The following is a 15,649-nucleotide window of genomic DNA, read 5'->3' as shown; positions in this document are numbered from 1 at the left end:
ACACCTTTCCTTTACAATCACTCATTTCTGTCTTCAGATACTTTTTAAAAGTGAAGTCATAAATCTCACTTCATTCCTATTGTCCTGCCATAATTATTAATACCATCCCTTTCACTATCCAACATGTCCCAGTTTGGAGGAAAAATTATTTGATCCTCCCATTTATAGAGCACCTATTATAAGCCAAGTTATGTACTAAAACCCATGATCCAGAATTTAACTTAAAAACATGACTGCCTCTGTTTATTTTAATCTTGGTGAGAGGAATGAGTTAATAAAGAGACTAATGAATGTCTAATACAGTGTTAGGTATAATTAGATCCTGTGATAAACAGTAAGGGCTACGCAGAGATAGAGAGACAGGGAGAGATGGAGGAAGAACAGTAAGGAGGGATAAAGGGGAAGGAAATTATCTACAATTATTTTATTTATTTTTTTGTGAGGAAGATCAGCCCTGAGCTAAGATCCATGCCAATCCTTCTCTCTCTCTCTCTTTTTTTTTTTTTTGCTGAGGAGGACTAGCCCTGTGCCATCATCTGTGCCCATCTTCCTCAACTTTATATGGGACGCCGCCACAGCATGGCCTGGCAAGTGGGGCCTTGGTGCGTGCCCGGGATCCAAACCCAGGCCACCAGCAGCAGAGTGCGCGAACTTAACCCCTACACCACGGGCCCGGCCCACCTACAATTATTAATGATGAAGAGGTTAGGGAAGGACTAACTGATGAGGTGATATTTGAGCACAGAACTGAATATTTTTTAAAAAAGACCAATCACATTGTGGGTAAAAATTTTTCCAGAGAAGGGAACAATGTAAACAGTGCAGAGCCGAATACTACTTCCACTTCCCAGTGATGTTGTTGGGTAAAAACAAAACAAAACAAAGGTCTGGCCTATTATCCCAAGAAAGCGCTCTACACAAATAAGTACAATACCTTGAACATTACTTAACAAACATTGACACCTGGGAAACAACTTTCAATAGGTATCTTCTTGTAGTAACAGCTACTGCCTGCTCACTTAAAGAGGTTTCACAGAAGGACCAAGTGTATAAATGGACACTCTTGCTGTCCGTATGGATTCCACACTCACCAGAACAGGCTGGCTTGGAAAATAGGCCGATGCAGGTTCCTCCATGGCTGCAGAGTTGTCCTGCTGACCCCACTCCTGATGTGCAGACAGCCCCTGGATTGCTGGAAAATGCAGTGAGTTCTGCCTCTGATTCCCCTTTTATGGAGGGAGTGGATAATCCAATCAGTGGATAATCCAGAGGAGACTTCCTGTCTCTTATCAATGGGATTTGAGCGATTCCTAAAGCTTTATACATAAACAAAGAAATGTGGGGTTATTGACACTGTCAGATACTGTTGGTAGATGAAAAAATTTAATACAGTTGTGTGGGGAGGTGGTATTTGCAGTTTCTATCAACAATTTAATATTTCCTTTGTCTTCCACTATTGATATTTTCTGTAAAAATAGGAATGGAAGTTTATATGTACAAAAATGTCCATACAACATATGTTTTAATAGGAAAAAATAGAGAATGTGTAAACATTTATCAATAAAAGAATGTCCAAAATATTTATTAATAAGTCTCTAGAATAGATCACACAGCCATTAAAAATAAATTAGTACTTTGTGCATTTACATCTCAGGTAATTACCAGTAAACTTGTAATTATTTCAACCATCTTACTCTTTCCCTTCCCTTTGACCTGAATAATTAACGTTCCTTTACTCTCTTTACTTCACTGATGTTGACAACTCTTTTATTATTCCGTTATTTTGTCTATAAACTTATTAGTTGAAATCATATAGAAATCTTTGTTTAATTGCACTAATGGCTAAATCCTGAATCCTTAATACAGTCTAATGAGAATAATTACTTTTACCACCTCCCCCAAATGCTAATAACTTAAACACTTTCAATTCTATTTTTAACCTTCCTGACATTTGTATTACTGTTTTCATGCATTTTATTCTACATATATTTTAATCTCCATGAGAGATTTCTAGAATTACTTCACAAAATAAAATTCATTTATATTTATCTATAAATTATCCTTTCCTTTCCTCTTCAGTCCTTCCTCTGTTCCTGGTTTTCTACCTGAGATTATATTCCTTTGGATGTGATAACTCACTCCAGTATTTTGTCTAATTCAAGGCTGCTGACAATCAAAAGTTTCACTTTAAGTTTTTCTAGGACATCTTTATTTGGGGCACTGTTGCTGCTGGATGTAGAATTCTGGTTTGACATGAGATTTCTTTTAGCATTTAAAAAATACTGCTCTGTTGATGTCTATCTTATTTTATTTATGGTTAGAAATCACCAGTTGGCCTTTTTCTTGCTTATTTGGCATCTATAGTCCCTAAAATCCTTTACGTTAACTTTGGTTTTTAGACCATAGTTCAGTTCATTAATATTTCCTGTGTAGTCACTCTGCTTAGGGAATGTTGAATTAATTGAATCTGTAGATTGATGTCTTTCATCAACTTGGAACATGCTTGTGTATTTTCACTTCTGATATCAGTTCCTCTCCACATTCTCACTACTCCCCTTTTAATCACATCGCATGTGTATTCTAATTCTACCCTGAATTTTCCAATGTCATTGACCCTGTGGTTTTCTTGGAAGATTTGCTCTTGAACAGTCTTTCGTTTTAGTAAACCAGCCTTTTGCTGGAATCAAATCCTTCTTAATTACTTAATTTTTTAATTTCATTTCTAACATAAACACAATATACAGCTTTAATTTTTTAAAAAAGAGATAGCAGAGCAGTTTGACAATAAGGAGAAAATGATTTCCTTTTGATGCAATAAAGCTAAAATAGGTAGGAGAAAATTATAAATTGGATCATATTAAGTTATCTGAGGAGCCAGTATTCATTGAAATTCAACAGTAAGACAGAGGGAGCATAAAACCTGAGTATCTTGTTCTTTGTACTGATGTGGACTAGCTTTTGAAATGATAATATTTAGATTTCTTGGGTTAAATAAAAATGTTATAAAATCCAGTTTCATCTGTTTGTATTTACTTTGTTTAACATGTGTTCTGAAAAATTGAAATGACATAGGTCACATTGTGATATCTCTGTTGGTCTTGGTTGGATAAAGCCATGATGTGATGGTTAATTTTAGGTGTCAGCTTGACTGGCTGCAGGGGTGCCCAGCTGGACTGTGAAGCATTATTTCTGGGTGTGTCTGTGAGGATGTTTCTGGAAGAGATTAGCATTTGATTCCATGGTCTACATAAACAAACCCACCCTCACTAGTGTGGGTGGGCATTGTCTAATCTGTTGAGGGCTCAATAGAACAAAAAGCAAAGAAAGGCTGAGTCCACTGTCTCTTCCTGACCTGGGATATCCATCTTTTCCTGCACTTGGACATCAAAGGTCTTGGCTGTCAGGCCTTCAGACTTTGACTGAATTATATCACTGGTTTTTCTTGTTCTCCAGCTTGCAGATGGCATATTGAGGGACTTCTCAACTCCATAACCTTGTGAGCCAATTCCTACAATAAATCTCCACTTCTATATGCTTATATATATTCTATGGTTCTATTTCTCTAGAGAATCCTGACTAATACACATGGATAACAAAGTGCATATTAAGTGCACATGGAGGACATTTCCCAAGGCATAGGAGGCTCCTCCAACCCCGCAGGAGGAAGCAACTCTTCCCATCCAGGCAACACACATGAGCGCTCACACACACACACACACACAAGTAATTAGAAAATGTGCTCAAGCTCAAACTTTCACTCTCTGCCTTATTTGTTCATCACAGCAGTGATTTCTACATGGCATGTTATACATCCTTTGCCATTTATTATCTCTTTCCTCCCACTAAGACTAAATCAAACAGGGGCAGTCTGTCTGTTTAGTTGTTTTGTAGATCACAGGTTTTATACCAGAGCTTTGCATGTAGTAAGTGCTCTAAAAATAGAATGAACAAATAGTTTTCCCTCCAAACTGAAACATATCAGGGAATGAAAAGGGTAGTATTAATAATTATGATAAGACAACAGGAGAAATATGTGCTGAAGACAGAAACGGGGGATTTAAAAGTTAAGATGGACTGATCACTTTTGCATTTTAAACAGATCACTGTGACTAGAATCTCATGATTTTATTACGAGGAGAAAGGATTTGGAATCTTAAACTATTCTTGCTAATTTACTGCAGTGTACCACTCTAAAGGTGGTGTCTTTGCATAAGAGTAGTTAAGTGGATGGATTTAAAATATTTCAGGAAGTGAATTTTTAATGTTTCAATTTTATATGTATATAAATATAAAATATATATTGTACACATAATATATGTGAGCCCTTTATGTGTGCAAAGCCATATGTGAACACTATTGTGGGAAAATTTGGAAAATCCATATTGGTCTTGTCTTCATGGAGTATCCAGTTTAGTGAGAAAGAACTAAATCTTGAAAGAAATAGATAATAATGCACATATAACTAAAATAGAAAAAAAATCAACAAAGAGGAAAAATGGAGTTTTATAAATTGGCTTACTAGAGTAGGAGAGTTCACTGTGTGGAAATGATATTTTGTATGAGATCTGAAAGATGATTAGAAATAATTCAAAAGTGGAAAACCTGTAGGTAGATTCAGGAGGGTGAATGGGTGGTTTATTGATATCTGAGTGTGGGGTGCCAGGGTGTCCAGAGTGACACCCAGGGCTAGACGCATTATTAGCACAAACAAGTGAGTTTGGGAACCCTGAGAGAGAAGCAAATTATTTTGGGGAAGTGGTTTGCTCAACTTGGGACCTGGTCATTGTGAGTTGAGTCATCACTGATGCCGTGAGTGTGCAGGTAGATAAATGGGTCTGGGGGTCAGAGTTAGGTCTCTGCTGATTCTTTGGACGTATTTGGCTCATTAGTGGTATTTGAAGCAAGGGAAATGTATGGTGTTGCCCCAGGAGGGTGCAGATGGGCAACAGGTGTCTGAGCAGGGCTGACTTCCAGGAAGGATCAGTCATTGTGGGGTGGTCATAAAGAGAAGCCAAAAAGTGCCTCAGGAAGTTCAGACAGGCAAGAGCAGGACAGTGTAGGGTGGTGGATCCCAAGGACAAATAGGCTTTTAAAATGACGTTGAAGTCCACAAGGTCACATGCTACTGCAGAGCATGTCAGACAAATCATGAAAAGTCCCCAGTGGATTGGTAAGAGACATGGCTTGTGAGGTTAGCAAGAGAAGCATCCACAGAATGGGGATGGGCTTGAGTGTGCACCGTGCAAACAGAGGCATTTGGATATATGTGAAATTTTCACAGCGGATCCCTGGCAGGAGGACAAGAGGAGGGGCATGGGGGGTGAGGACTGTTAGGAATGCTGGATGAGGGATTGGTTTGTAGATGGTAGAGATTTGTGCATATTTGAAACCTGAGGGATGATTGCAGTAGGGAAGTGATGGAAAGTGCAACAAATGTGGAGGGCATAATGTCATTGAAATTGAAGAATGAGATAAAAATCAGAGTGGTTTCCGCAAGAAAGAAATTTCTTTGGATATAGCAACAGAAAGGGTGTGATAAATCAATTCCTTATGAGGAATATTTGTAGATCTGATGACTAGAGAGTGAAACAGTTCTTGTTTGATGGTTAACAAGTTATGTGTGAAATATAGAGTAGGTCAGGAGAAAATAGAGATTTTTGGAACTTGAGAAATGGAAATAAATTGACAGAGCATTCAGGAAGCATTAGAGAAATGCATATAGGTCCATTGGTTGCTGTGATTCTCTGTTGGGATCCACAGGCTCCTGGTGCATTCTCTCTTCAGTGCAAGTGTCAACATGGCATGGCAAGTATTTGGAATCATCTGAAGTGGGCGGCTTGCAAGGCAGATATAATGGCAATAAGGAATCTGCGAGTATGGTCAGTGGGTGAGTAAAATGATGGACTGTGGAATGCAGGATTAATAGAGAGGAGTAGGAGAAGAGAAGCAAGAGGGTTGTGAAGATATGCTTACTGGAGTAACATACTTTCTCGAAGAATGGTTACTTAGAGGGGAGTTCTTTGTGTCAAAACTGGAAATGTGGAAATTTGTGGTGGGAATATGGTGTTTCTGAGTTACTGATTTGGGAGCAGGAGAATTTTGGGTGAAGATAGGATCAGGGTGTGGAAGTGAATGACTAAGGATGGAATAGTGAACAATTTCATTAGAGATGAGGCCATAAAGGAGCTGTGGAGTCCTTGGAATTCTGTGTCCGAATAACAGTGGGCTGTGGAGCACCGGCATGTGTGTATTTGACCATGAGAGAGAGAGGAGGAGAGGAACGTCCTGAAGCAAGATGGCGGAGGGAAGTTGGTCTGGATTTGACACTGGATAATGACCTTGAGCTTTCTCATGTGAGCCTTGTCTCACATCAGCTTCATGGTGTCACTGAAGCCTGTTCTCCACGTGTGGTCCCTGTACCGGCAGCATCAACATCACCTCTTAGAAATGAAAATTCTCCGTTTCTTCCCCAGTCCTACTTGGGTTGAGGTCCAGCACTCCGAGTTTTAAAAACCCTCCAATGATTGTGATGCACAGTGCGATTTGAGACACATGTGTCCAGGGAGAGAAGGAGGGTGGAATATCCACGTGAGCTGAGAACGTTCTCCGTGGATGGTAGTCTTCATCCTCCATTTTGTTCAAATTTCACATTTTATTTTGTTCTGAAAGAGAAAGCTCAAAAAATATGCCCAGACTTCATAGTGGAAACAGTAAGACCAAGAAAATAAACCCAATCAGAAAACTAAAGTTCTACGCACCCTGAATCCTAAGTAGCTGCATATTCCAGAGGCCAGTTACTGGACTAACTTCCCATCCTGGCGGTGAGGTCAGATGCAGTCAGTGGGAGGAGACCTTGGAGAAGCCCCAGCAAGTCTGTGGATACAGTAGATGCAGGGACTGCAGGCCTGCAGCAGTGAAGGAGAACTCTTAAGTTCTTTGGAGTCGCAAATACCTTTGAAACAGTCGCACAGGCTGGTCCATGTGAATCTCTGGACCATGCTGGGGCCGAGGGATCGGCACACCAGCCCTGAGCCCACCCGGGCCACTGTCCATATTGGGCAGAGATGAGTCCAGGAATGGGTCTGGGCCACTCACAGCCCCTCTGCAGGCAACGGGCATCTTCTAGAGCTATCAGGAGACAGACACAGAAAGTGAAGAAAAGCATGGGAGAGACTGACTGTGGCCTCGAGGACAGACGAGATTGCCGGGGAGCCAGAGAGAGCAAGGAGCCAAGAAAGGCATCCTGAAAACACAGTGAGGAAGGCAACATCGGTGCTGAAGAAAAGGAGAGTGGTGCCGTTGAGAAATTCCCCATGAGACAGGCTTGACTCTCACAGCATCTCTTTGTAACGTCCATCGTGATCTTGACATTTCATGTTAAACCTCAAATTTTATTTACTATGAGTTTTCTCATTTTTATATTAAAATTGATAGCATAATTGTAGCTGAGGAATTAGTGTTTTGAACTTAGATTTGTTTTTTCTAGAACTGACACTCAATGAAGAGATGATACCTACTTGAATGAGATTTGTCTTTTAATGTATATTAAACCCGATGCCATAAATGTTTATTATGATTTTGCATCTAATTTGTTTTTTTGTTTTGTTTTGTTTTTTTGCTGAGAAAGATTCACTGTGAGCTAACATCTGTTGCCAATCTTCCTCTACTTTGTGTGTGGGTCACCGTCACGGCATGGCTGCTAATGAGTACTGTAGGTCCGTGCCTGGTAACTGAACCTGGGCCACCAAAGCAGAACATGCCAAACTAACCACTCGGCCAGGGGCCAGCACTATGAATTTGCATCTAATTATAACATAAAATGCATCAATCTTTCTCTTCACTGTCACATGGTAATTCAGACATAGGTGATTTCTATATCATGAATTAAGTATCTCTTATCTGTTACCTGGCAAACTTGTGTAGCTTTGATTTTGGAATCTCCAGAATGAGCATACCCCCTGGGGGCATTATTTTCCCCGTAGAGAACCTTGGCAGGAGGCTCATTGCCTTCCTTCCCACACTAGATCCAGAGTCGTGGAAATGGGTTCGCCTTGCACACAACACAGAGCACATAGGAATTACTCAACAAACATGTGATAAGTGAATAATTGGTGGCATCATCAGGTCATTCACAGAAGCCAGACTGAGAGAGAGCTTCCTTAGGTCAGGAAGGAGAAACATTCCTTTATATTTGTGATGTTTTCATTTGTAACATTGTAATGTGAACAGCAAGTATACTATTTTTATCAAAACTGTGTTCTGAAGGTTTTCAAAAATCTCTAAATCTCAGAGTAGAGAAAAATCAATCTCTGTGACTCTGTTACTTGCTTCAAAGATTGTCAACTCGTATACCATCTGGCTTTGTTTATCCTCACACCAAGACCCCAAGAATTAACCAGCTGAGATGGCTGAGAGCGCATCATTTCAGCTGTAAATATTTCCGTTTCTGGTACAGATGAGGGAATTTTAGAACACAAACAAAATAACATGATCACACACAAAAATAAAAATGTCATTCGGATAATCAACTATCTAGTCAGTATCCAAAGTCTCCCAGTTTTCTCAAGGTTATTTCCTGGTTTTACATTTTATTTGAGTCAGGATCTTAATGAAACCCTTCTTTTGCAATTGGTTTATCTGTTTCTGAAGTCACTTTTAATCTCTTGTTGGTTCATGCATCTTGGGATTTGGGTGGAATATGAGTGTGTGTGTTTGTGTGTCTACACTGATGTGTGAATTCTTTCTTTCCTGGATGGGAGTGCCCTGAAAGGAAGGACCTGGGCTGTGGGAACCAGGATTTCTACTCTGCTTCTGGCTGAACTGAAAAGGCCTCCCTGGGTGACACTTGCAGCCTTCAGAAAGGAGGGGGAAGAAGTACCAAGGAATTCAAGACAATGGCCCTTGTCTTACAGGGTGTTACCAGGGCATTATGTTCAAAATGCCGGGTGCTAAACCTTTAGGTCCAGGTCGTCGGGTGGGTTCTCGGCATGAGCTCTGAGCAGTGTCTGTTAACCACCCACGTGGGCAGCATTTCAGTATTTTAATTGGTAAGGTTGTGTCTGTTGTGTCTGTGGTGTCTAAGATTGGTGGCATTCCCCTGCTGGACCCACTTCTATACCTGCCCCTCTCCTGCCTCATCTTTCAAAACTCCCAACAGGAAAGTTTCACATCCCTGTAACACAAAACCATATAACTACAGCACAGATGGGGGAAAAGAACACAGCCGTCCCAGGGGCTACGTGCTCTATGCCCTCAGGCCAAGCTGACCCTTTGGGACAAGTCAGTAACAACACGACTGAGTGTGTAAACCAGTGATTGTCTGAGACCATGGACCTGAGAACCTCATGGGCCCAGATGTCACCCAGGGCAGCAAGGGCTGGTGTGGGTCATTCCGTGGACAGGATTAAGGTCTATTGTCCTGGCAAACCAGAGCTCACCCCTGATCCCTCAGGCCCAGCCAGGGAGGAATGGCCACGATGTACCTGACAGAGAGGCTGGGGGCCTTCTAGGGAATTTCTACCCTAAAAGAATCCTACAGTGAAGTGCAGGGATGCTGGAACTCCTATTTCACAGGGAGCAGTGAGGTTTATAGAACAAAGTCCTGTTGTAGGTTTAAAAGATGCATCATGAGTCTTTCCCTCTAGACATGAACCAAGCGGGAAAAGGACTTCCACGGGCATGGGCCAGGATCCCAGGAGGATTCCAGTCTAGGCGAAGGGTGAACAGGGAGCCCTAGAGGTGGCCTGATGGGGATGTCCTGTCGGCCCTTAGTCCATCTGCACATGGTCTTCCTCTGTCCTTGTCCGTTCCACATGCAAACTTTTATCTTTTTACATTTTTTCCTCATTTAGTGTTGATGCAAATCCAGACACTGATTAGAAAACGGCAAGTTCCAATATCTGATCCAAGAAACCTCAACAAGAGAAGCAAAAAACATTCCTTCTTCCTGGAAAGCTGTAGAAAGACAGCCACTGTCCTGGGGAAGGACATGGTCCTGGTAAGTGCTATTTGAAAGACACCCACATTTCAGTGGTTATTGCTCTGCCTGGGAAAGTCCCTCCAACCTCTACATCCAGGGAGATCTGAGGGGCTGTCTCTGCTCCTGGCCCAGGTGAACCACACTGAAATGCACCTGTCCTCTGAGGAAGTGGGACTTGAGGGTTTCATTCAGTAGCCAGGGAGGAGGCTGGCCCTCCTCCCTTCTCCCACATAAAATAAGCTGTGACCATACACAAGTTCTTAATTCAAGGATGAAAGTGAGATTCTGTGTCTCATTTACATGAGCATAAGAAGTGAAAGAACCACACCACAACACCCAGGTTGTGACAGAAACAGGATATAACGTAAGAGTCAAATCTACCATTTACTATTAAAGAAATAATATCACTCCTACCCAATGGGTTAACAGTGGCTGGCAGGGCGATGTCAGGGAGTTGGAGGGGGTGGTGCCCTCCCTCTGGGGCTTTAGGGGAAACCAGGGAAAGTCTTAGGATGTCCTCGTTCACTCAGGGTGGGAAGAGCTAGCCCGGTGCACCCCGAGGGCGCCAGTGTCCCTGCTGGTCAGGAGGAGCTGCACTTGTGGTCTCCAGAGTATGACGGCTCATCACCAAGGGCATGGTGGCTGAAGAGAAGAAACAGACTATTTTGGGGAACCTTCCTGAGATTCATGGCACAACTCCCTGCCCCACTGCACTCTGATCCAAACCCTGTACCGAGTGCTCAGTCCATCAACAGCACCCCGTTTGTCCCTGACGCAGGAGGCATCATTTAGCATCACCCATTTCAGAGGATGCAACTGAATCCCAGAGAGGAGAGGGGAGCGGCCTGTCCCAGGCCTGCTCAGCAGTGGAGCTGGGATCTAGGCCCATGCTTAGCCCGAAGCTGTACTGAGCCCCTGGATTCAGTCGCTCCTGGTCCCAACACTCACTTCGCCCTGATGTCCGGTTCCTCTTTCTCCTGAAGAGCCGCATTTTGCTTGCCTTCTGGTGTGCGGGCTCCAGCTGGCAGGAGACCCAGTAGCTACAGGACAGAGTGGACCTGTGAGCTACCAGGAGCCACACCTCAGGTGCCCCTCCCAGAGCCTGCCAGCAGCTGAGTCCTGGTGCCCCATGGGTCACCACGCTACGAGTTCTGTGGCTGATCAGCGAGCCAGGCCACAGGCTCTGGAGCTGGCCATCAGAGAGAGTCTGTCCTGCCCTCACCCAACTCCTGTCCCCCTCACCTCTCATGGACACTGATGGGCTCCATGGCCTGGAACCAGGCCCCAAATCGCTCATCGGGCTCCAGGTCATATGCATTTGCAGCCTGCTGGAGCAGCTGGATCCTCCGGATGACTTTGAATTTCTGGGAGGAAGGACAGGATGCAGACAGGGCTTGGGTGGGGAACGCTGCCAGGGACTTGTGCGGAGTGAGGATCTGGTCTGGGGTCTGTGCTCACTCGGGACCCCTCCTTCCTTCCCACTCCATTCAGGACTTGCCTGTCCTCACAGTTGGCTTGAATTAGTTCCTCATCCAGGAAGGTGTCCTTGATGCCAGCCCCTCCCGCACCCGCCAACGTGATGGGATGCCCAGCTTTGTGGATCTGACTCTCCCAATAAATGTAAGACCCAAGGGATGAGGCCAGAGAAAATCTTGCCAGGGGAGGTCTCTGATTTCCACATCCCCACCCTCCCCATAGCTGCTCACTTCACACCATTTCTGAAAGTTGACCCGATTTCCCTGGAAGGGAGACAGCCAATGTCCATCAGAAACAGCCCCCTAAGCCCATAACCAAGCCCCATCCCACCCCTTCTCAGGCTGCAGGAATGTCAGGGCCCAGCAGAGGGCAGACCTTCCACAAAGAGAACTTGACACTGGGCCAGGCTCTGGGCTCCAGAGCAGGAGGGACAGGGGAGCTGAGGCCAGATACCTTCTGTAGCACACCCTCTCTGATGACAGACGGGGAGACTGAGGCCTCAGGGAGGAAGGGACAGCTGGAACACAGAAGTGCTTCCTCACTTGCAGGGGCTGATGGCACTCCCCCAGGGGCAGGGCCCGAGGGGGAGGCTGAATCCATCTCAGACACAGCCTCCTGCAGCTCTGCAGGCAGGCAGCTATGAGCTTCACCAGCCCAGGTAGACTGGCGGGGGGCTTATGCGGAGCGTCTATTCACGCATTGCTAAGATGGGCCTGACTCCCCAGCTCCCAGGGGTGGCCATGGGGCTCTCATGAGAGGAAGATTGCCAGATACTGAGAGCTCAGGTCCCAGTGCAGGGCTCTCGCCTCCCAAACCTCAGGATCCTGCACCCTGGCCCCACCTCCAGGCTCACTCACTTCCAGATCATCCTCCATCCCAATGTCCAGCAGCTTCAGTTGATAGAGGAACATGCCCAGGAAGGGGACGACACCCTGTGAAATCAGGGTGGGAGTGGTGAGATGAGTCCCACCTCTCAGGTGCCCCCATGGACCCTCCCCCAAATCCCTTCACCCCAGCCTCCTGCCCACCACAGATTCCCACAGAGAACAGCCTAGGACCCTCAGCGGCCTCCCCCCGTTGCCCCCTCCAGGACCACCCTACTTCCCCAGTCACCTCCCAGGGGAGGCTTTTGGCAAATCCTAGAGTATGTGGTCCCTGCCCCTCCCCTCTCTAACACATCTTGGGCCCAGCCCTTCCAGGCCTCCTCCTGGTCACTTCCAGGGCAGGCATTTCAGGCTCTTGGGCTCCAGGAGCTGGGCTGGAGGAGGAGGGACCCCTCTCTTAGGGAGGCCTCCAGCCGTGAGGAGAGTGACCCCTCCTCTGACACCTGGACCCTCCCCCTCAGGCCACCTCACCTGCTGCTGCTGCCTCTCCTGGGCTCCCTGGGGGTCCATCTCCAGGGTGGCCCTCACAGATGTCACTTCCTGCAGGGTCAAGGACAGGCTCAGGGAGGCCATGTTCCCTTCCCCATGTCTCCCAGGCCCCTGATCTTGGACCCTGGACATCTGGTGTCTATGGCTGCTCCCATTCCAGGGTGCCCTGATTTTAGATCGCTCCCAGCTCCAACACTCCCTCCTGTGTGCCCTCAGGCCTGCCCAGGCCCCTAAGCCTCTCTCCTCATCAGGAAAGTGTGAGGAGGATTCCCCATGCCTCCCAGGGTCCCCTGAGGACTCAGTGTCATCTGACTGTCACCCGTGCTGTCCCCTCCCCCCTCGAGGAGGAGGAGCACAAAGCTCCTGCACATTCCTCTCCCCCTTGTACCTCATCACCCCTGTGAGGCCTGCACCACAGATCATCTCCCTCCATTTCCCAGATGAGGAGACCGAGGCCCACAGAGGGGCAGTGACTTGCTCAGGGGACCACAGAGGAGACCTCTCCCCCTCCCAGCCAGAGGCCCTGGCCCCTGGACTTCACTCCTCCTCCAGACACACCTCGGACCAATGTCCTGTCCTCTGGACTCTCGGGGTGTGTTGAGGCCCTCAGTCAACATGAGCCATGGATGGAGAGGCACAAGGTGTCTCTGGGTCCCATGCAAGTGGCTTCTGTGTTTTCCAGCCCCCTGGGATTCCCTGACACCAGGCTGGACCTGAGGCCATGCCAAAGGCCTCAGCTCCCTAGGATCCCCTCAGGATGGTCCCTGCACAGAACTCCTCCTTCATTCACTCAGGAAGGGGACCCCCTTGTGCTACATCTGAGTGACAGTGTAGGGGCTGACCACGGCACTGTGTAATGGTGACATTTGCATCCTTTTTCACTTGGAAACTTCTAATGTCCCTTCTCCTTTCTCAGCTCTCATGTTTGAAGTCCGTGGTCTGAGCCTTTGCACAATCCTTACGCCCCTCCTGCCAGGGCCTCGATGGAGGCCATTAAGAATCTGTCAGGAAGGTCCATTAAGAATCTGTAGGTTCCCCGATAATTCTCATTGCCATCTGGGGCGTATCCTTGTCGACAAGGCACCGGGGGAGACTCACTGTTTTGTCAGCAGTGACCACTATCGGGCTAGAGTGCACAGTCCCAGAGAGCACACAGTTCTGTCCCAGATCCACCATTTGGCCCAAGGCTGGGCAGCCCCTGTGTCCACAAGGCCTGTGTGACCTCACAGTGCCCATCCCTGGGACAGGCAGAGTGCCCTCCCCTGCGAGGTGCAGTGAGGACAGAAGGAGCAGCAGGGGCCTGGCTTCCTGAGGACAGACTGGGCTGCTTTAGGAAGAAAGGAACCCCCACCCACTCCATCCACCCGCCAGCCTGGAGGATGATGAGGGCCAGCTGATGGGTCCACATGGAAGCCAGACACCTGCTCATTCTGCCAGCTCCTCACCTCTTGGAACAGTCCAGGCGACACCACTGTATCCCGTGACCAAGGCCTCCTGCCCCAAACAGTCCCCACCTGCCCCTGCAGCTCACACCCCCCACTTCCTGTCAAGCTGGACAAGACACACCGTTATTTCTCGGGGAATCTTAAGAGAAAAACTTACCAAAGCACATCCTGCCTGGTCCCTCCCCACCTCACCTCCCGTCCTTCCAGATCTCCAGCCTCCACTCACCTCCTTGAGAAGCTTCCTGCTCTCCCGGTGGCATGTTTGGATGATCTTCTTCAGTATTTGACAGTTCTTCCTGAGGAGGGAAAAAAGGAAAGAAACACTGTGGAGTGGTTTGAGGGTAAATCCCTTTTGTTTGAAAACCCAGAAGATCCAGACAGCCTGGATGAGCATTTTCACTGTGTCCTCTGAGCCCTGAGGTGTCTGGGACTGGGGAGGGGGCTCTCCTATTGTCACCTGGGGCCTCCATTCTCTTATTTTCTCAGCAGATGTGTTTTAAACAGTCTTAATTTCACGTGGACAGAGAGTTCTGTTGCTGCAAACACTTGAAAATCTTCAATTTGGTTCAAGCCATGGTCTGTCACTTAGGGAAACTGATTCCTGAAGCAGAACCACTGGCCTAAGTTTTCAGAAAGACTTCCAGCCTGCCAACCAGGTCAGACCCTATCCCCAGGGTTTGCTGTCTCCCAGGAGGTCCCAACTGACTGTAGGGCAATGCCAGCCCTGTGGGGGATGTCTGGTCCACCGAGGTGGTGCTCGCATGGAGAGAGGCCTACCCACCTGGACACCTGTCTCCACGTCTCTTTTAAACGTTGAATGGAGGGGCCCTCCAGAGCCCAGAAGATCGCATGGAGAGAGGAAAGGTTCCTCAGGCCGTGGCATTCCTGGGGAAGGGAAGAGAATGAGCTGTGAGGGGGAGCTGGAGCCCTGCTTCCTCTGGCTTCTGTCGCCTCATTGACGTCTCCTGTCCTGGATGAGACAGCGGCTCAGGGAACCCGGAAAAGGCACAGCTGGACCCTCATGAGGAATACTTCCAGGGAGGAGGATTTTAGCTCAAGCCAAGAAAGGAGCCCAGGCAGGTGTGAGCTTCCCACCACTGGGACCAGGAGTCAGGTCATCGAGGCCTGGCAGGAGGGGCCTAAGGATTGTGCAAAGGCTCTGACCACGGACTTCAAACATGAGAGCTGAGAAAGGAGAAGGGGCAGTTCCCCTGACTCCAGAGAGGGGCTCCCAGGGCCTCCCACATCTTACCTCGGCCACCTGGATCCAGAGCTCCACCACCCTGGCCCTGTCCTGGGCAGTCATGCTCGGGTCCCCAATGCAGGTGGTGATGATACATTCAACCACTCTGTTAAAGTGGGTCATGGTGGCATGG

General features: G+C 46.9%; 1 long non-coding RNA gene across 1 annotated transcript; it reads right to left on the bottom strand.

Annotated features, from left to right (window-relative positions):
* Positions 1 to 12,836: 12,836 nt before the first annotated feature.
* On the bottom strand, positions 12,837 to 15,310 carry LOC131402387 (uncharacterized). The gene is made up of 3 exons (XR_009218616.1): positions 15,055 to 15,310; positions 14,500 to 14,569; positions 12,837 to 12,879 (listed from the first exon to the last, which is right to left on the bottom strand). It is a non-coding gene; the product is annotated as an uncharacterized LOC131402387 (long non-coding RNA).
* Between the last annotated feature and the right edge of the window lie 339 nt (positions 15,311 to 15,649).

The sequence above is a fragment of the Diceros bicornis genome, unplaced genomic scaffold (assembly GCF_020826845.1).
Source record: "Diceros bicornis minor isolate mBicDic1 unplaced genomic scaffold, mDicBic1.mat.cur d_74_multi, whole genome shotgun sequence".
NCBI classification, from domain to species: Eukaryota; Metazoa; Chordata; class Mammalia; order Perissodactyla; family Rhinocerotidae; genus Diceros; species Diceros bicornis.
This window is presented reverse-complemented; position numbering and strand designations above follow the sequence as displayed.